The sequence below is a fragment of the Rhynchophorus ferrugineus genome, unplaced genomic scaffold, assembly GCF_030347505.1.
Source record: "Rhynchophorus ferrugineus isolate W39M unplaced genomic scaffold, kcgeb_rfMv2 rfM1, whole genome shotgun sequence".
NCBI lineage: Eukaryota > Metazoa > Arthropoda > Insecta > Coleoptera > Curculionidae > Rhynchophorus > Rhynchophorus ferrugineus.
In genome coordinates, this window is record NW_027472580.1 from 39519679 (window position 1) to 39542841 (window position 23163).

The 23163-nt window shown below is 30.8% G+C and overlaps 1 long non-coding RNA gene across 1 annotated transcript; it reads right to left on the reverse strand.

Annotated features, from left to right (window-relative positions):
• Positions 1 to 272: 272 nt before the first annotated feature.
• On the reverse strand, positions 273 to 739 carry LOC143193840 (uncharacterized). Its single transcript, XR_013005111.1, has 2 exons — positions 647 to 739; positions 273 to 593 (listed from the first exon to the last, which is right to left on the reverse strand). It is a non-coding gene; the product is annotated as an uncharacterized LOC143193840 (long non-coding RNA).
• Between the last annotated feature and the right edge of the window lie 22424 nt (positions 740 to 23163).

Genomic DNA, 23163 nt, shown 5'->3' on the forward strand with positions numbered 1-23163 from the left:
ATACACCATGGATATTTGTGACGTCGAAACATTGCAATGTTGCCGCATAAACTCTGAGTTTTAGTTCAGTTTGGCTTTAACATACAAGAAAAATCTAATCTAAATAAAATAATTGAACAAAAATGTTATCAAATAGAATTTATTTTAACATTAAATTTTTTATTAAAAGTTGATCAAAATACAGCAAGCACTTAATAGTTTAAAGACTTGTATTTACATTTTGGGAGGCCTCATTAATATAAAATCAACCCCAAAAAAATTAATCATATTAGTAACATATGAGATTCATGTATTTTTGGAGCAAATGCAGGGTTACGATATTTCTTTACAGTGGTTTTATGATAACAAATTTAAATTAACAAATCATCTGCACGTTCGAGCAACTCATCTAGCTGCGGCTTGTTCAAAAGTTCAATTTTGTCGTTACATAAAAGTTTATTTTTTGTCTCAGCCAAAGTGTTTTTACTTGACGGCAATGTAAGACTGGTTTTATCGAAGGGATCTCCGCTCTTCATGTCAATTAACTCCAAAATATCTTGTACTTCCTTCTTAAGCTCTCTCAGGCGATTTAAAATGTATTCCTTCTTAGTTTCCTGAAAAATAAAATAAAATTAGAAGTTGGAAAATTATGGCAATTTTTACTTACGATAGAAGCAGTAGATGACTGCATTATATACAATATTACCGTAAATTTTGAGATTATCGGAACATTTTAATATAAACTAATCTTAGTGTCAACTTTGACAGTAACAAATGATAACATTCACACCTGCAAATATTGTTAACTAGTTGATATCCTCCAGCTTTCCTAAACATTCAAAATTAGAAGTTTATTGTGGAATCTAGATGTAAAACATCAACGACATCTCTGCTGTTTCTTAAAAGTGAACTATAAATACCATATAGAGCAATTATAGTTAAGAATTCAAATAAAATATTCTGATCATAGTGTATAAGAAGAATACTCAAGGCGCAATAGGCAAAGCTTAATAAACATCAGGCTTAATAAATACTTAATTTACTTGACTTTCGCTCCGTAATCATTCATAAAATAATTTTCCACAATAATTTTCCTATCTTTACAATTTCAACATTTGATATATATTCAAAAGATCTATTCTAAAGTCAAAGGAACTAATTTTGATTATAATTTAATAACGAAAACGTAGACAATGCTAAAAAAGCACTTACGCCGTGGACACAGAAAGGAGCACCAAAAATATAACACAACACATTCTCCAAATAAATGAAATGAACTAAACAAATGCCTTCGCATCACTTAGCATAGCGATTCAAACAAATTAATTGCGATTGTTGTATCATCTTGACAAGACACGTCGCGAAACATTTCTCCAAAGTTGTTTATAAAGTTACATCTCTATTTCCTCTGTGACTTTATCCGTTCACTGCGCGTTTTCCGGTAGTTGTATTGTTTCCACTTTATTGTGATTTAGTAACTTTCTTCTTCTATTTTTCTCTTCGTTTTACAACAAACTCTTGGTTAGCTTCATCGAAGTTATCATGCAGTCTCTCACTGGTTAGATACCGATAAGCATAGGACATTAATGGAATAACATTGTTTTAGCACCGTTGAATTACTAGTTGGCGTAATTTCTATAAGCTCATAAGTCCAATAGAGTCATAATATACTATTTGTATCTTTATCCCAAACTTCACAATTTACAAAATAATTAGCTACCACTTTCTAAAATAAAATACTAGCTAGTTTAAAATATTGAACATACCTTTTGTTAATTTATAAACTGCAATAAATATATTTTTCAGAGCTGTAATTTATTTTTTTGTATTACTATTTACTTATTATATTGTTACTAGTCGTTTCCGACTAAGCTACAATTTGTCTTTATGATAAGTTAAATCTAGGTAAATAACTAGGAGGACCCATCGGTCCTATCTCAGTCTCTGGTGAAGTAATGTTTATACATGTCACTGCTGTACTTTTTATTATATACACCTCACAACACAACACCACACAAGATCAGATAGTTTGATTCTTTTGAGCCTGTGTCCTGTTCTGGTGGTATCCAAAATCTGCAATACTTCAATGTTCTCATGGTGAATGAGTCTTTCCTCGTGCCCCCTTACAATTCTTTTGATTTCTTGACTGACTGTGGGGAGCTATCTGAAAGTCTCGATGTAGGTAATCAGTCCTATAATATTTGGGTGCGCCCACATTACCTCTCAGGACTATGTTCTGAAAAATTTGTATTTTATTTATGTTACTCTTTGCGGAACATCTCCATTATTGAATTCCGGATATCATATAGGTTTCAGTATTTGCTTATATAATAACAATTTATTATGTATTGATAATTATGATTTTCTTCCAATTAACCAATACATTGTCCTATATATCAATTCCAGTTCTTTTCTATTCTTCTTTATATGTCCCTTCCCGCGAAGTTTTGCATCAAGATTCATTCCCAGATATTTAGCATTGTTGCTATATAGAATGATTGTATTATTTAATGTTATTGGTGCTTGTACGGTCTGTTTATAGGTGAACTGCACAGGTACAGATTTACTTTCATTAATTCTTATTTTCCAAACTTGTGTCCAATTATTTGTATTGTCACTTGCCGGTTGTAATTTTCCTGAGGCTTCTTCATCGTAATATTCTCCATTTGTGTCATATCACAAGAGTAGATAAAGCATTGGTCCCAGTACACTTCCTTATGGTACACCTGCTTTTATTGTAGAGTAAGATTCTACTTGTTTGACTCTAAACATTCTAGTTTTAATATACGATTCCGGTTCGGTGTGTTGTTTTGGTAACATTTTCTGTAGTTCATGAACTAAGCCTTCATTCCAAACCTTATCCAAGGCTTGTGCTACATCTAAGAATATAGCTGAGCATACTTTTTTACTTTCGTAGGCTTTTTCAGTAACATCTGTTTTTCTGTATACCTGGTCAATTGTTGAATGCTTATTTATAAACCCAAATTGGTGTTTTGGTATTGGGGTTTTCCCTATACGATCGGTTTTAGTTTTTTCAACAGGAGTTTTTCAAAAACCTTAGATACTACTGGCAGCAGTGATATAGGTCTATAAGCTTATATTTCGTTTGGTGACTTCCCAGGTTTTGGAAGCTATAATCTCTAATAGACAATAAATTTTATACGTTATATTATATATGTATAATAAATCATATGTTATCACACTTAGAATGCTTATAATATTTCCAGATCTGCATTATGAACATAAATAATAATATAAAATTATTGCTTAAAAACAGTATACTGTACGCTTGTGTTTTGTATGAATAAATGCACTATCCAACATACATGAATTATTTCAATTAAACTCTTCTGTATGATTGATGAGGGCCGTTCAATGGATTAATATCATTATTATTATTATTTTTACGGCCATGAAAGAGGCATCAATAAATCTTCATCTTGTTGCTAATTTACTTGTGCGTTTATCTTCACTGCTGGAACGTCGACCACTTGATGTTTGATGGAATGCCGTTTAATGTGAATTTTTCATTCACATGAACATCACCTATTACCTATTACCATATTACCTATTATATTACGTTAAATAATGTATTATGAATCCGAGTGAATTTAACAAATATAGGCGACAAACTCAGATGTTTTCATTTTAGAAGTCATAATAATTAATAAATTAAAATAATTTCTAATAAATCCTTATTATAGCCCGGTTGGTTGACGCAATTGCCAAGGCAATAGGATAATATGTATTTTCATCTAAATAAATATATGTTACTTTTTTAATAATATTATTAACAATAACTGATATTAAATAGGAATTCCGAAACTTTCTGATATTTACACGCATTTCTTACAATAATTCATCAATGAATCATTCATCCTAAATAATAATATTTCATTTCTGCCATACTAATACATATATGCCGTATAATAAGACAGCGACTCACTCCACCGATGAGATCCGATATATTGCCAATTACAGTTTCTAAATATGTAAAATGAATTGAAACTTGCAAACGAGACTCGGTTTCTCCTTCTCATTTTATTAGAGTTAATAAGAGGTAGAATGTTGTCTAATGCATCAAAACATGTAACCAAATCAGCCTATGAAACTCAATTTGGTTTGGTACTGGTGCGCCATATTGTTAAGGCCTGCAAAAATCTTATATATATAATCAAATATATAAATATATATTTTATTTTAATATAACACTTTTGAGATCACTCCACATTGTCCAACACATTGTCTCACTCCACGCAAAACAAATAAAACAATCAAAATCGTTATATAAAAGCTTAACGTATAATTTTCTAGTTGATCGATTTAATCGATTTTACGTTAGATAATATCAACCGTTTTCGAGTAATTAAGGCAAAACATTTATATGTAACTGTTATATTTACTTTTGCCCATATATGCAAATTTTGTAATAATTTAAAACTAATTACCCTACTCAGATTGTCAGGTTAAATATTAATGTATTCATTTAATATGAAAAATCTATCAAAAATGTAAATAGGTAAAAAAGTGATCTGGTGGGCATGGCACAAATATGTGCGACAATTTTTAATGAAAACGCTAATTAAGCCAGTCCGAGGCCCCTAAAAAATATAAATTGCAATAAATGATATGCCGGTTTAAAGTTAATTATCAAGATATGTGAATATTCATACATATTTCAGTAATAATGATTAGAAATATTTATTTTGATTTATTATAATTAATTTAGACGTTAAATAAAATTATATAAAATGGAGGAAATGTGGAACAGGCATTTTTAAAATCTTAATCCGTATTTTAATCCACTACATAAAGTGTGAAATATGTCGGAAAAACTAATGAAGCAATTAATTTATTAAACTCAAAATATATTATAACTATGAATAGGTTTCAGTTAGAAAATCTCATAAATTAACAAACCGTAAAACGTCAATTTGGTGACAACGTAATTGAGTATGACCGAATAAGTTTCTGATACTGAATATAGATTATAAAATATGAGTTTTTCAAAAATACTGAGTTGGTTAATAATAAGAAAATTAAATTATATAAATAATTTGCCATTAAAACAAAAATATTCATTATAAAATTATAAAACCTGTACATTTTGTAAATTTTTAACAATTTCTTTATAAACACCTTATAATAACACAACAGCTTATTAATTTTTATGAATTAAATTTATTAAATTATTAATTAAGTTTATTAATTTTTCAAAATATACCAACTAATTCCTTCGATATTTTCACTAACCATTGGATGTATCAAAAACAATACGAATTTCAAAAACAGAGATTTCACAGCCACATGTGACTAAGCGTGATCATAATACTTCAAATAACTTTATGGTGTTTCTGCTTGTATCATTCTTCATCCGATATGTTTATATATCTCTGTTACAATGGATAACGAATGTCAATCCTTAGAACAGAACTGTTGAAGTGCAAACAAAATCACTTCGACAAAGTAGCATCTAACAAACAATAAAATATACCAAAAGAGCTTGAACATATCATAAGGGATATGATTAGAAGACATAAAAAATAGACAACTTATTTATTGTTTTCTACGTTTTTTCTTACATTCTTCAGGTAGTATACAAATAATGTAGCAATAAAAAGTTGCATGCTTAAATACTATTGCACACAGCGTAACATCATACAGCGTTTTGAACTTTTGATCTTATAATTATGTACTACATGGACACAAAGAAATTATATTCCAATGAAGCCATGTCTGCCAATAAATTTGTCGCTTGCTGAAGAACTTCCCACCTTAGGTCCAAGAGCCTTCTGAATCAAGCGAGCTACATGAGACAGCAGTATGACTTGCTCAATAAATGCATATTCAAAAATTTGAAGATATCCATGGCACAACTAGTGCCTAAGATCAAAATTGTCATCTCTAAAATACTAATACCAATAATTAGGCAATTCACAAGACACAATGTCGATGCCAAGAATACTTCGAGTTGATCAAGTATTTTTACTTGATGCAATTCGTATAGAAAGCTGTACCGAATATGTTGTCAGTTGTCAGCGAAATCTTTGCTATTCTGAGACATAATATAACTCAATTAGAATTTTCAAAATCAATATAATTGCGAAAATATTTCTATTTTAAATATGATTTTAAACTATAAAAGAATGGCATACACCTGATTGCATTAATTAAGCCATATTTTAATTTCTTTAAAATTAATAGTCAGTACTGACATATTAAAAATAGCTCATTTAACTACAAGATGTAAAAATATATGGGTGTATATAGAAAAATTCTGTTTAAATATAAGCTAAATCAAGACAAACAATAACAGAGATGAAGCTACATTATATGGCAAGACTCTTGAGTGATAATTCCATAATAACAGGTCAATTGAAAAGTTCCCAGCCTACTATAGTAAAACACATTTTTTTGGCAAAATTAGTTTTTTTTTAATCAACATAATTCCCTTCAAGGGTGATACACTGATTATAGCGACCCTCCAACTTTTCGATACCATTTTTGTAGTACGATTTGTCCTTTGCTTCAAAATAAACCTCAGTTTCGTCGATCACCTCTTCATTCGACGAAAATTTCTTCCCAGCGAGCATTCTTTTGAGATCCAAGAACAGGAAATAGTCACTGGAGGTCAGATCTAGGCAATACGATGGATGCGGAAACAATTCCCCAAAGCCCAATTCATGGATTTTTGACACGGTGCATTGTCTCGGCGAAGCAGCACTTTCCTTTTTTTCAAATGCGGCCGTTTTTCGGAGATTTCTTCCTTCAAAAGGTCCAATAACGCTACCTAATAGTCACTCTGATGGTTCCTCTTTTTTCAAGGTAGTCAATGAAAATTATTTCATGCGCATCCCAAAATCCAGACGCTATAACCTTGCCAGCCGACTGTTCCCAGGCTTTGGAGTGGGTTCATCGTGTGCATTCCACTCGGATGACTGTGGATTGGACTTCGGAGTGAAATGGAGAAGACATGTTTCATCCATTGTCACATATCGACGTAAAAACTCGGGTTTATTACGCTTGATCATCTTCAAACCCTACTACCTCGGAATGATCAACTCGTCGTTGTTTCTGGTCAAAAGTGAGCTCGCGTGGCTGTTATATCATTTAATTTCAATTTACAGTCATTCAAAATCATTTTGTGGACTTTTAAAATGTTTTCGTCGGTAACAACCTCTTTTGGGCGTCCACTGCGTTCACTGTCTTCGGTACTCATTTCACCACGTCTAAACTTAGCATACCAAACCCTGATGGTTGATTTTCCTGGGGCAGTGTCCGGAAACTCGGCATCAAGCCAAGTTTTTACTGTATTTTTTCCAAAGGCAATATTTTATCAACACACGAAATTCATTTTTATCAATTTTTTTCACAATAACAAAAGTTCACTCATAATGCTATAATTCACATACTACTGATCCGACAGCTGTCAAATTTATACACGCATCACTTGAGGGTTAGGGCTACCTAAAACATATGGATTTAATTCTAGTAGCGCCATCTAGATGTCAGACCGGGGACTTTTCAATTGATCTGTTATTTCCATAGTAAGCAAAAGATTTGAAAAATATTCTCCCAAAATCTTAAGAAAAATAATAGTAAATAAATATCTGATGTAATATAAGATTATTAATAACATAATCATATAAGCCTTAAACAAATATTAAAAGAAAAGAAGACAACAAAATGTATGGCATTTCGCTAGAGTCATTCCAGTGATTAGCAATAAATAAAAACAAATCAAATCAATAAAAGCCAATGTATCAATCCATCAAGTAATTTTTACTACAAATAATGTTCCTTCAAACCGCAACGCTTTTCACATATTCTACATTGATTGAAATCAGTGCCGCATTTAATCACAAACCTTTGTAAGCCACTACAAAACATGGCCTATAGGAATATGTTCATGCGATTATTTATGAAATTTAATGTAAATAAAACCTTTAAATAGCTCGGTCAGTCTCGACATGCGTTTCGCAATATTTGTACAAACTATAAACAAATCTGAATTAAACCATTGACTGTATGACATTTTCATAGAACATGAATTATTGTTTGATGCATGCAAATGTTAGGCCAATTAGATCAATTAGCCATAAGATTTTCTCGATATGTAAAGAATTTTTTGTCTTTTGAGCTGCCGTTGTAATTATAGGTGCGGAAATTAGGTCTCTATAAAGTTAAGAAAAAATCAATTAATTGCTATCATATGCGCGCACGCCCATGTCAACTATATTTATTGTTAAAGCGGTAGTACGTTTGAACATAACAAGAGCTCTAACTTATTAACTAACCCGGAAAAGGCATCAAAAACGATATCAAAATTCCCCTACGTTAATGAATTTCAGTCTTTAATATTTTAAATAATATTATCGAATACGTCATTTCATTTTTATAGGATGCTTCAGACCATTCATAATTACTATATAGAAGAACCTATTATTTAGAAAATAATTATTTCATATTAACTAATTCAAAAAGCACTATGAGTATTAGAGCACCATTTATTTGCACCCAAATACTCAATATTTTAAATGAGCAAAACTGGACATTATACTTAGCGACGAGGACCAGCTTAATAATTCAGTGAATTCTTGAATGATATATTCTTTCTCGGCACAGAAACAATTTATTTTTTTCAATCTCATTTTAAATCGATAATTTTTCCCCCAAATAATAGGGTTTTCCAAGGTCTTCGAAATAGGAGTTTCAGTGATGACCTCTTCATTCAATCCAAATCTTTTGACATACTACCATTTGTACAGGTTTGGAAGTAAGATATAGTTGTGCCGGCTTGTTTGACGCAGTGGTAAAGTCGAATACCTACTGTTGCGAGAGCCGCGGGTTCGAATTCTGCTGGTGCATGGTCGTAAATTTATGTTTGTCATTGTTTAACATTTGTGATTGTCCATAAGGCAAGAGTGCAAAATTCAACAAGGAAAATGATCCCAGTCACGCCAGTAACCAGGCTGGGTAAGACGAATGTCTTCTGGGATTATTCTTAAGTAAGTCACTCACCAGTTAACTCCGAGGACCGTGCTTCGGAGCCCACGTTAAACTGTAACAAGTCAATTGAAAAGTCCCCGGCCTACCATAGTAAAACACTTTTTTTGGCGAAATTAGTTTTTTTTTATTCAACATAATTCCCTTCAAGGTTGATACACTGATTATAGCGACCCTCCACTTTTCGATACCATTTTTGTAGTACGATTTGTTATTTGCCTCAAAATAGACCTCAGTTTCGTCCATCACCTCTTCATCCGACGAAAATTTCTTCCCAGCGAGCATTCTTTTGAGATCTGAGAACAGGAAATAGTCGCTGGGGGCCAGATCTGTAGGATACGGTGGATAAGGAAGCAATTTGAAGCCCAATTCATGGATTTTTGCCATCGTTTTTACTGACTTGTGAAGTGGTGCATAGTCTTGGTGAAGTAGCACTTTCTTTTTCTTCAAATGCGGCTGTTTTTCGGCTATTTCGTCTTTCAAACGGTCCAGTAACGCTGTATAATAGTCGCTGTTGATGGTCCTTCCTTTTTCAAGGTAGTCAATGAAAATTATTCCATGGGCATCCCAAAATACAGACGCCATAACCTTGCCAGCCAACTGTTGCGTTTTCCTGCGCTTTGGAACGGGTTCATCGTGTGCAGTCCATTCGGATGATTGTCGATTGGACCTCGAAGTGAAATAATGGAGCCATATTTCATCCATTGTCACTGCTCCGAAACATCAACTCGTCGTTGTTTATGGTCAAATGTGAGCTCGCGCGGCACCCACTTTACACAGAACTTTCTCATACCCAAATATTCGTGAATGATATGATGTACTCGTTCAGTTGATATCTTTAAATTGTCTGATATTTCATTCAGTTTCAATTGACGGTCATTCAAAATCATTTGGATTTGTTTATGTTTTCGTCGGTAACAATCTCTTTTAGGCGTCTACTGCATTCACCGTCTTCGGTACTCATTTCACCACGTCTAAATTTAGCGTACCAATACTTGATTGATTTTCCTGGAGCAGTGTCCGGAAACTCGGCATCAAGCCAAGTTTTTGATTCAAATGTATTCTTTCCCTTCAAAAAGCAATATTTTATCAACATGCGAAATTCCTTTTTATCCATTTCTTCACATGTACAAAAGTTGCTTCACTCAAAATGCCATAATTCACAAACTAATGATCCGACCGCTGTTAAATTTTTACACGCATCTTTTGAGGGATGAGGGCTAACTAAAAAACATATGGATTTAATTCTAATATTCTAATAAAACTTGGAACCCTCGATGGTAAAAAGAGACTTTAAACTAATTTTTTAACCTTTTGTTTACTATACTATCAATATATTTACTATTCAATTCCACATTTTCAACTTCTTAAGTTATCTGAGATTGGTTTTTCTATTTAATAATAATTTATTGAATGGATTTACATAATTATTTTTAGATCTAAATTATTAAATTAAATGATTTGTATTTATTATTATTAAATATCATCTTGTGACTAATTTGAAAATGTCACAATGATTAAAACAGGAAGATAATTAGATATTAGAATAATTATTGAATCGATTTCAATACACCGGTTGTTCATTTTAGATAATCAGCCATATCATAGCATTATTTTGTTGTTGCAGTACAGAATTTCTTTGTATATGACAATCAGAGTAATGAAAATAACAATTTTTATTTATGTTTCTTTATTTTTGGTTCAATTACATTTTCTTTGATATATAAACCATTAGGTACTAATATGGAACACTAACACTTATAATTTTGGAGATATCGACCACAACTATCAAAAATATTGCGAGGTGATTTTACAAATTTGTATGCGGTTTCGTCGCACTTTGAGAATCCGTCCCATTTATTCATAGGCGCACCAGACGGAAACACAAACAATAATCTGTGCCCCAACTTCCATTTCAATATACAGGTTATACAACAGAATATTTTTTATTTCACATAAAACATTTTTTTATATTAGGCATTATGTTCCATCAAACATGACCATTATAAAATAATTTTTTAATAGTTTCCAGGCTAGCAACCACCGCGGGTGTACGCAATAAAACCTACCAAAGTTTTATTAACATTGGATCTACAATATAGGCACATATAGTAAAGTATTAATTTCTTAAAATTAATTTAATATTGAAATTAAGAAAAAATAACTTAAAAAGTTAAAAATTATCGTTCACCAAGATTACAAGTGTGAATTAATTATCTATATAGTCGTCAAATTTAAACTCTAATGGTTATTATAAAAAAACTTGCATGTATTCTGATCATATTTTTCTAAGTTGGAGCAGTTTATGCTAATCAAAATGTTTTCTCTCAATTTTTACAACTTGTTTCCATATTTATGTTAACATAACAGTAACGTGTCGAAGTAACAATGTTGTTGTGAGAACAATCGAAATCAACATTCGCGATAACAACGCAAATTGATCCATTTTCGTACTTCTCCAGCATTTTGAATCAATTTATATCTTAATGTTAGTAATATTTTACAGTTACAGTTTCATTTGGTTCGTAACATTCATAATACACTACAACTTACTAATCCTTGCTGGACATAAATATTCCGCTTCGTTGTACATATGAATTGTTCTCCTGGACTAACCCATGAATTTTTACCACTGCGATTGTCAGAAAATCTAAATATAAAAGCGGTCGCGGTCGCGGGTTCGATCCCCAACAGAGCCAACAACTTTTTGCTGTTCTAGTTTGGTTAAAACATCTGTTAGATTACCTAGACTAGGTAGCGGACCACGGGGCCTGAAGCGTTCCTTATTTTCAATCATTGTTTCTTTATTACTATTTTTTCTCATACAGGCTGCACATTTACTTGGCCTACCTAATGTAATACTTAATAAATAACTGAGTAATTTATTGAGTAAATATCTAACAGAGTAAAGTAAAATATATTTAACCAAAAAATTGAACCGATTTCAAAAAATAAGGATAGGAGTAAGGAAGTCACTAAAAAGTAAAAAGTAATCAAATTTAAAACAAAAAAAAACGTTTATGAATAAAATAGTTACATAATAATCGTCGTTATAACTAAATAAAAATAAACAAAAACCTTATTTAACCATTCTTACATTATTCTACTACACTTATTTTATTTTCACACACCCAATTTAGCTTAATACCTACCTAAACCTATTTATCTATTTACAATATTATTTTAACTACTACCAACTGATCAGTTGGAAGTCAGTCCACAGCCCAAATCATAATATACTTTTGTGTTCGCGGATCAAAATGCATACAAAAATACATATATAACATATTTTGCAGAAATAATTAATATTTTTAAAAAGAAATATAATCATATATTGAAATAAAATACATAACATTATTTTAGATTAACTAAATGCAAAAAGCATCATAAACCACATTAGAGTACCATTTATTAGCGCCTTAATATCCAATATTTTAGATGAGCAAAATTGGACATTAAGCTTAACTATTAAAACCCACATTAGTTCGCATTATAAATGTAAATTGGCCATCAAGCTCTATTAAAGCGATGCAGAAATCTAGCTTTCGAACAGGACATTAGAATATCTTTACCCAAATAAGGTGAAAAAGAAAACCTTTGTCAGAAATTGATCGCATTCCATTGATGAGCTAATCGCCAATCGCAAATATCCCACGTACGTTAGTCCTGTTCTAGTAGTGGTACACTAACTGAACAGGTAAGAAAACGAATAAAACTCTAATTTTATACTTTAACATCAGACATTTACTTATTTTACTTCATTTTATCTGCCCACTTTGACGTTAGTCCATTAATACTTCGGTCTGTGAATAGTGTTGCTTTTACACGGAATTATATTCTACAAGAACGATTTAATTGAAGAACATTATTTTATAGCATATAAGTAACATAATTTAAACGAATTTATGTTTAAGAATTAGATAGAATAACATAAACATTTTTCTTTTACTATCCAAGACGCAAGAATGTTTCAAAAAAAAACAAAGCCACTTTGAGAAATAATCGATAATAATAATTTGATATTGAAAACTCATTTTTTAAATCTCAATTCGCGACATTTAAATTTCTATTGACCTAAACAGATTTGTTCCTACAAAAATCTGATGTTTCATATGAATCCATCAACTCATTGGTATTTACAGCTACATTTTAATACATTGATTTTTTTTTCTAGAAAAAATAAATATTATGTTATAATAAGATTCTTAGTTTTGGAAGATGTAATATCAAAACGATGTCTATAAATGATTTTTGAACGTATACAACTAATTTTGATATTTTCTTGAAAACCATCCACGGGAAGAATCTCTAAAAAGTGTTTAAAAACCAACAATCGTTGCAAGAGTACAAAATATCCGTTTAATCAATGAACAGATATAGAATATCTTAAACAAATCCAGAGAGAAGTCTTAAGCATCTTATTAAGTAAGAGTATTAATTTGACTCAAGCTGGAGATTTCAGGAAACTATGCGCAAAGAATGAGACTCACATGACCCATTATCAAAACAGAATGCTAACCTTCATACATCTTACATTTCTAAAAGACTCTATAGCGAGTCAAGAAGTTGGTAACATTATATACCCAGATTATCAAATAATATTTTATACACTGGCTGGCATTACAGTTTTCCATATACACATATTGAAGTATGGAAAACGAATTTCATGAAATAAAATAGAATAGAATATTTTCCATGAATTTTATTGAAGCAAATGTGTCGACGTATAGGGAATTTTTAAAGCACAAAATCGTATTTCGTTCTCATCAAAACTATCAACTGATTAATATACGATACGTCATATAGTGTTTGTCACTACTTCCTATTCTTGAACACTTTTTAAATGGAAACTCTGAAGTTGAAGAAGCATTTTCTAACTCTCAGTTTACTAAAACATATATAGAAATATCGCAGTTTTGGATGTAAAACCACCGAAGCTGGACTGATATTGATAATAGTGTTTCTAGCCGTGGCTATTGGAACAAATGTGTAAATGTTTATGTTGAGAGAACATCTCTTAAACCATAATAACTTGTAATGTAATAGTACCATCTACACTTATCTATGGCAAACAAAAGATCTCATCAATTATTACCATTTCCAAAAATGTACAGCTTAAAAATGTAGTAGTTGCCTGCACGATAACTAGAATTAACATTTCACAATCACAAGTTATTATTATATAAGAAATCTTGCACAAATCTTAACAATAACATAAACAAATCTGGATCTACGGTGTGCAATTATGGGATTGTACAAATAAATTTAATATTAACATGATCCAAATTTACCAAAACAAAACTTTTTACAGCATTGTTGTCCATGGTATACTAAAAATAAAGACATCCACAAAGATCCAAGTGTAGCAATGGTCAGTGAAGAAATTACATAACAAAATCTATGAATAGAAAGATTGCATGAACATAAAAACGTCGAAGTACTATAACTGCTCGACAAAGTGGACTTAAGCAGAGGTTGAAGAGACAAAAACCCTTTAATCAAATATAGCTAATTTACGTTGAATACTATGTCGTGTTTTAAAATTATGTGGAGTGCTAAATTAAGTTTAGGTCTGAAATCTGAGATATGGGCTATAAGAAAAATACGAGGGCAAATTGACTACAATTATTAATTTAATTTACAGTTATAGCTAATAATCAATTCTAATATGTGTGCATTTTAAATAAAAAAAACCTTGCTTTAAAAATCTTTTGAATACCAACTCTATGTAAGAAATGAACGAGAATTATATAACAACAATTTCAACATTGCAGAGTTTTCGAAATTTCGAAACTTAACATGCTACTGCCTAGACACCAACATCAAAATTGTATAAATTGAATATCGAATGCCTTAACTTCATAGACCACAGAATATAGAACATCGACGCCTAAAAAAACTTGGAAAATGCGAACTATGTAAAGCAAAATATATCTCTATATATTAATCGGTTAACAAAAATATTGCCTCCCTTCTTCAACAAAACCAGAGCACCTGGTGGCGTGAAATTTGGCATGATTAAAGCTTATACTGAAGAGGAATTTTTAGACCTAAAATGTTTGTGAAATATGTGCTATAAATTAAATTCCGACAAAACCAATTGCACCTATAGAAACCAGGAACAGCCGTCAAATCGATGACACAAAATCTATAAACAAATATTTTATGCTCTATTTTCATTGAACCTGGTGGAGGCGCTGTCTTTTCCAACTTTTACACGGTGAATCATATTATTAAACGGTGTTATTTAAATTTATGCCATGCTGTTTTTCAATTATTTTTGGGTATTCCTGTATTGTGGGAAGTATTAAAAATGAATGGAGAGTTGGTATATAAATCTATTAAGAATAATATGATAATATAAAGTTTAATTTTTGTTGGATTAAAAAATTATATGCATGTACTTTACTGGAAGGTAGGGGTGTCGTCTATGAAGCAAAATATCGATATATCGTAGAATGTCGATACCAAAACACGCAAAATTTATGAATTTTTGAAAAGTTCGATACATGCTTCCCGCTTCAGTCTTATTGAAAGTTCACTTTATGACCAAGGGGGAGAAAAACCAAAACAAATGTTCGATACCCTCCTTTAAGAATCTTAGGTTTTAAATAATGGTATTTTACTTGGCAACTAAAAGTTCGATACTCTAATTTACAACTATCGATCTCTTTTGAGAGAAATATCAAAAAATGTCGGCCCAAATAAATATCAATATCTCGGATAGAAATAAATCGGCCAAAAATTTTTTTTTTCGACATCCCTATCAGAAGGTATATTCAGCTGCGAAACATGACATTCCAAAATTGCATCCTAACGTACAGTAACAAAGTTTGAGAAAGCAAAAATTGTTTGTATTGTGTTCACAAGATATTTAGATTTTCGCAAGCAGATTTTTCAGATTCATAATATAAGCATTAATCAATCCATATTAAATTTTAAGAATGTCGAATTTAAGTTATGAAAACCACAGAACAGCTGAAAAAATATATATTCGCTTATGAACTTATAGTAGTCGATATAGTATATAATAGTACTAGAGTTATTAAGATCTTCCTGTAGATTTTAATAGTTTTAATGCATTATCAAGTTTCAGTACCGAATATTATAGGTAATAAATATATGAATTTGTATATAAAGAGGTATATAAAAGTAAGTGTTACAAAGAATATTAACGATGAGATAAAAAGATTATAGTATTGTCATTCCCATTTGTAGGTGAGTTTGTTCACATGTGGAATACAAATACAAAACAAAATTGGTGAAAGGAAGTACCTGTAATTCCCTGAAATAAATATATTGGCTTACAGGAAGAAATTTGAGAAACTGCTGAAAAAATAAAAAAATAAAAAATATATTATTAGATTTGCTGCCATTTTTTTACATTAAGTCATTACAGTTTTAAAAATAATCTTAATTATAGTACTTTTATCATAATTTTTAGTGCCATAGTAGGGAATTATGGGAAATAATGGGAATATGATATAAAAGTAACCATATATTGTCAATATTTGAAGAAGATATTTTACAAAAGTATTTAATACACCCCTATTGTAGAAAAATAGTATTACAAAGCATGTTTATATACAATAATCAATAAATTAAAACAATATTAGGGCTAGTCAGTAGTTGGGATCGAATATATATCAACTTCATACCAGTATTTTACTGGATTCTTTTATAACAGTAATTAATAGAATTAACTATACTAATAACATAACTAACTTAACTAAATGTAGTCGTAAATTTCGATCTCTAGTAATTTTAAATTTTCTATAAAAATACATTTCCCTGTAGAATCAAATTGAAAAATTAATTAGTTATCGTATTGATTCGAAATAGTGATGTTGCGAAATCGCTCTTATAATAATTCACGATATAAAAGCTCCCAACGTAGTTTGTAACCTAATACGTGTATTCATTATACAAGCTCATTAACATTACAACATTGGATATTATCAATTCCTGTTAATCTGCAGTACTTCTAGATATTTCTCAGTTCACTTGATATTTATGGATAATGCTCCGCGTGCGAAAATCAGAAAGCATCAATGGTAGACATCTAATTTATTTGACGTCCATCGAGGCTATTAATGACGACGCCGCTTTTATTCAAAACCGTTGAATTTCGAGAAATTCTCAAGATGGCACCTGAACAGAACGAAAACTACTGTAACTTAAATACGTTGGCAGTAATACCAGAAGCAGAGTGACAGCCAGGCAAGTAATTGCTACCTGGTAGGCAATTACCAGGTGACATGTGAAGATAGTCTAATTATTCGTCGGCAGATGGCTTATCTGCCCTCTCTTTATTACATCCATAATTTATCCGGAGGTTTCTTCTTTTTTTTTCCGTCGTTCTGATGCCGCGGAGATAATAAATATGTTTTTATCTAAGATGGTTTTTTTCTCTGTGTTTAACCTGACCACTTGGGATTCAGATCTCCTTCAGATTAATACGTCCCCAGAGCAAGATAAGTGGTAATGTTATACTATATAGTGTTGGAAACGTCGGATAGTTTGGACAGCTATGAATTAAATGAGAGCGATATATAAGTTCTTGTTTCTATAAATTATTTACGAACATTTAAAATAACTAAAAAGCCTATTTTATTTCTATTTAAAACATAATCAGTATATAATAAAAAAATATTTAATCATCTGTAATTGTAAATACTAGTATTAAAAGTATTCTATTAGAATATCCTGTGCAATATTAATATTTGACAAGTAGTTGGGATATTATATCAGAAGACTTGATCATACTGAAATTACTGACGTTACAGAATTAATTATTTTGGACATTTATTTTTCAACGACCAAGAACGATAACTTATTTTTCAAAAAAATACTTCTCAGTGAGTAACATTTCCCTATGAACATTATGGAACTACCAGTGACGTACCAGTAGCACGATGTAATATTTCCCTCCTGAAGAAAATAACTACAGCGATATCAACAGGATCATTGCCACTACTCGTCTCCATGCCTACCCACCATATCTATGTAAAAGGTAATCGGTAATTGAAAAGTCTCCGGCCTTAGATGGCCCTACTAGAATTAAATCCATATGTTTTTTTAGTTATTCCTAAATCTCATAAGATGCCTGTATAAATTTGACAGCTGTCGGATCATTAGTGTGTGAATTATAGCATTTTGAGTGAATCAACTTTTATTATTGTAAAAAAATTGGGATAAAAAGGATTTTCGCGTGTTGATAAAATATTCCTTTTTGAGGGAAAAAATACAGTTCAAGCAAAAACTTGGCTTGATACCGAGTTTCAGGACACTGTCCCATAAAATCAATCATCTAGTAATGATCTGCTAAGTTTAGACGTGGTGAAATGAGCACCAAAGACCGTGAACGCAGTGGACGTCAAGAGGTTGTTACCGACGAAAACATTTAAAAAATCCGCAAAATGATTTTGAATGACCGTAAATTGAAATTGAATGAAATAGCAGACATTTGAAAGATATCAATTAAACGTGTACTGAACTTGGGTATGAGAAAGCTCTGTGCAAAGTGGGTGCTGCGGGAGCTTACTTTTGACCAAAAACAACAACGAGTTGATGATTCGGAGCAGTGTTTGAAGATGATCAAACGTAATAAACACGAGTTTTTGCATCGATATGTGACAACGGATGAATCATGGCTCCACCATTTCACTCCGAAATCCAATCGACACTCATCCGAGTGGACTGAATACGATGAACCTGCTCCAAAGCGTGGGAAAACGCAACAGACATCTGGCAAGGTTATGGCGTCTGTATTTTGGGATGCCCATGGAATAATTTTTATTGACTACCTTGAAAAGGGAAGGACCATCAACAACGACTATTACATAGCGTTATTGGATCGTTTGAAGGACGAAATCTCCGAAAAACGCCCGCTTTTGAAGAAAAATAATGTGCTGCTTCACCAACACAATACACCGTGTCACAAGTCAGTGAAACCGATGGCAGGAATCCATGAATTGGGCTTCGAATTGCTTCCTCATCCACCATATTCTCCAGATCTGGCCCCCAGCTATTATTTCCTGTTCTCAGATCTCAAAAGAATGCTCGCTGGGAATAAATTTTCTTCGAATGAAGAGGTGATCGCCGAAAGTGAGGCCTATTTTGAATCAAAGAAAAAAGCGTAATACAATTATGGTATAGAAAAGTTGAAGCGTTGCTAAAATCAGTGTAGTAAAATAGTGATTAAAAAACACAAATTTTGCCAAAAAATATATTTTATTATGGTAGGCCGGGAACTTTTCAATTGACCTGTTATGTGTATTGTCCAGAGATAGGGTTCCATGATATTCATAAAAGGACAGAAATATAGATGCAGAATTTACAGAATTTTAGATGCACATTTTTTATTATGTAATTTTATGATATATCATCTAAAAATTTTTTAAATAAGTATTGCCTTACTACCTTTTCTTATATAAACGCATGTATATTAAAAAAAACATAGCAGTTCTATAGTTTTAGGACTATTTTATTAAAAAATAATTATTCCTGTTTTTAAGCAGAACAAGCCCAATTAGATTGAATTTGCGAGATATTTTAATTATGGCCTACTTATTGAGAAACTAATGATAATATTTATGCATTAAAGTTATAGTAATTTCTAGTTTTATTATTAATATATAATTTTAAAATTAATTATGTTCTGCTGATCATATAAATTTTATTGTTAATATATTATAAAAATACTAACACACCTAACAGACGTGGTCCTGCCTGAATATCGGTCTCTTATTTCTATGGAAAAATGTATAATAAAACAAATACTACGATGTGATCACAATAACATCCAATTAGTGATTTTAATATGATATATTCTTATAATCGACAAATTTTTAAAAGAGTTTTAAAAACCTGGAGCCCTATCTCAGCGCCACTTACTGAGTCCGGTTATGAATCTAAACAATTACCTAATTCACAAAAAAAAACTCAAAATTCTATTAAAATTAGACCGTATGAAATTTGTCTGGTTGTCAAATGTGTGCAAAATTCTCTAAAACCGGCAACAACAAACTTTACAACGTAACCACAACTAAACCAAAATTCTAATTTAATTCGGCCACATTTGGACTTTGTAAGGTCATTAAACTAAACTACTTTAACGTTAAGAATACACTTATGCACTAAACAAATTCTTGTGGTTTGGTTCGCTTCAATCTTCTGATTTCCTGCGTGTCCAATAGCTGTATTACCTCCACGTTGCTGTAATTTATCAACCTTATTTCTTGTTTTAAAACCACTTGTTTCAGTATTTCACCCAGAACCCCAGATGAAATTATGGTTTTACCAAAAAAAGCCCAAAAAATCAACCTATCAAAACATCACATTTCATTGAATGGTGTTTGAAATGTATGTGGATAAATTTCCCTGAAAAAAACTTAAAATCCAATACTAATTTTCTCCAAACCATCATAAAATATTTTGCACAAAGAGTTAATTCTCTCAATGTTATTTCGAAGAACTGTATATATTAACATGTAACGTAAACCACTCAAACAATAAACGCGATTTAACAAAACGGGGGAACAGAATTATTTTACGGCCGATGTAGCATCGATATCCCATACGTTCAATTATTTTTACGGCATCGATATTGCCCCATTCCTCATCAAATTACATTCATAGAAATATATATCGGATATAAAACTGGAACATATCTGCTACTAAATATCGTAGCGTTTAGCAATTAAAAGAAATTTATGCCAGAAAGATTTACTAACACAGCCTCATTTTTTTCGCTATACATGGTGTTATGCAATTTACACATAATATCAGGTAGCACGTGGTGGTATCCGATGGAATGTGGCCTGAACATCTATTAATCATTGTTATGTTCTGCCATACTGGCGTCATTCGTTAACACCTAAGAGTTAAAATCATTAGGTGAAGCAATATAATATTTCTACAAAGGATTAGTATATATAAGTATTCATTATTTATTATTGAAAACTAAAAACATGTCTTTTTATTTTCAGATATTTTGAATGACTGATCTACAGTAAACGGTAAGTCCAGTATAATTTGACATAATTACAATACATTTTATATAATTAGTGTTGGGAACTATAGAACTGTTGAGGACTGAAATTGACTATCGACTGTTTAGCAATTGACTACTTTTTACTATGGTCTGTTTCAGTCATACTTTTAGTTACTATTTTTGCTCCTACTTGTTTCATTCGACTGATTTTTAACGTTCTGGCTCTGTCGTCCTAGTCGCGACCTTGACAAAAATGTACCCAATTTAAGCTTACATAGATTATATATTATAGCTTACATATATTTAATATATGTAGTTTTATGATAGTTTTGTTAGTTTGCTTGTAAATAACAATATATTGTATATTAATATTATAGCATTTTGGTACGATATTTTTCAAGATTGTTAATGTAATAGGGTAAAAAGTTTAAATATTGTATGATAAATAGTAGAATACGTTTTATGGCTGTAATATGAAACTGTTTTTATGGCAATAATAAGTAATATTTCGACTACTCTCCCGATTTTTGTTAAAAAATATTTCCGTTCAATAATAAATAAAGTATTTATATCATTTCATTCAGATTATTTTTAATTATGTCATTGATTAGTTTTTTTTATGATTAGGTATATGTTTCATTTTCATAGTCTTTGTGGTTACTATACATCTTTAGTTTTTAGGTTTTGTTCAAGATCTATTGTATTGTCTATATTTACTATAGTATATTATTTAAAAATAGCAATTAACACATTAAAATACATTAAAACATTTGTAGGGTAATATTCCATTGAATAGAAAAATTCCATTCCTTTTTACAGATCAACAGAACATTCAAATATAAATGTAATTCTATTTCATTTAAAATTAAATCATAAATTGCATGTTATATATAATTATTATAATAGTATTCAGTAGTTATGTTTTTCTTCTCTTTTAAAGTTAGTTTGTGAAGGAATGTATACATCTCCATCTCGCTTATACTACCGTAGGAAATATAACCACATGTAAACTTAACTATCAAAAGCAATTATCTCCGTCCATTCCTGTATCACAATTTATACAGGAAAGGATACGTACATCGTCTGACATCACGAATTGAAAAAAACGTCGAACCGTGCATTTGACTAAAAAGAGTAATTACTATTTTCAGTCGCTAGTTTTTTTGACTATCGACTATTTCGACTGTTTTGCGACTATCAACTGTTTCGACTGGTTTCAGTCGATAGTTCTCAATGCTATATATAATAATATGTTTTAAAAAAACTTCCAATACCAATATTCTAAAACTGGTAGTATTAATCAATTACCGGCTTCTGTCAAAAATTGTCGATGAAAAATGTTTTCTATTTTTAAAATTTTTAAAATATATTATGTTGCAATTTTCTATTATTTTCCAAAACACTCACCAGGATCATATAACGCCAATATAGAGTTAAAAAGTAAACAATGAGCGTTGATCAGCAAAATAACATATCTCGTATTATATAAGAACTACTAAAGGGCACAGTTGGCATATAATCCTGTATAAATGCAGATAAAGTGATCAAATGATCAAAAAACCTGCGATTCAGACAAGGAACAAAAAGCTCACACAAAACCATTTGACGTTTGCATCCTAATCATAAACAACATTAATACACATTCATATATATTTATAAAATAGATAGAAATATATCTATATTTTTCCAAAATTCGAAGAGGTATCAATTATTTTTTTATATGTAATAATTTTGTATTTATATTATAGTATTCATATATCCATATTTTTCCGCCATTACTGAACACTAATGTAACTATCTCGATTGATTTATATTCAATCAAACAAGTAATCAATCTGAGCCTGATTATAAAAATTCATACATTTTCAAAAATAATTCATTATATTAATTTTTAGTTTTATCAATACAATATTTTTGTAATTATTCTACTGTCGTCATCCATATTGAGCTTTCTATTTTATTTCAACTATTGTTCATCTATCAAGCAGGATAATAATATGTTGGAATAATGTTTCATTTTTTAATCTTTCAATTTTTGATAACTTCATTTATATGAATGCCTGAACAACAATAATATTAATTAGATATTCCTTGATCCATCGTTTAAAGCAAGTAGTAATCAGAATCATATTATGGTTCTACATATAAGAGTTATCATACATACTTTCACAGATATTGTAAGG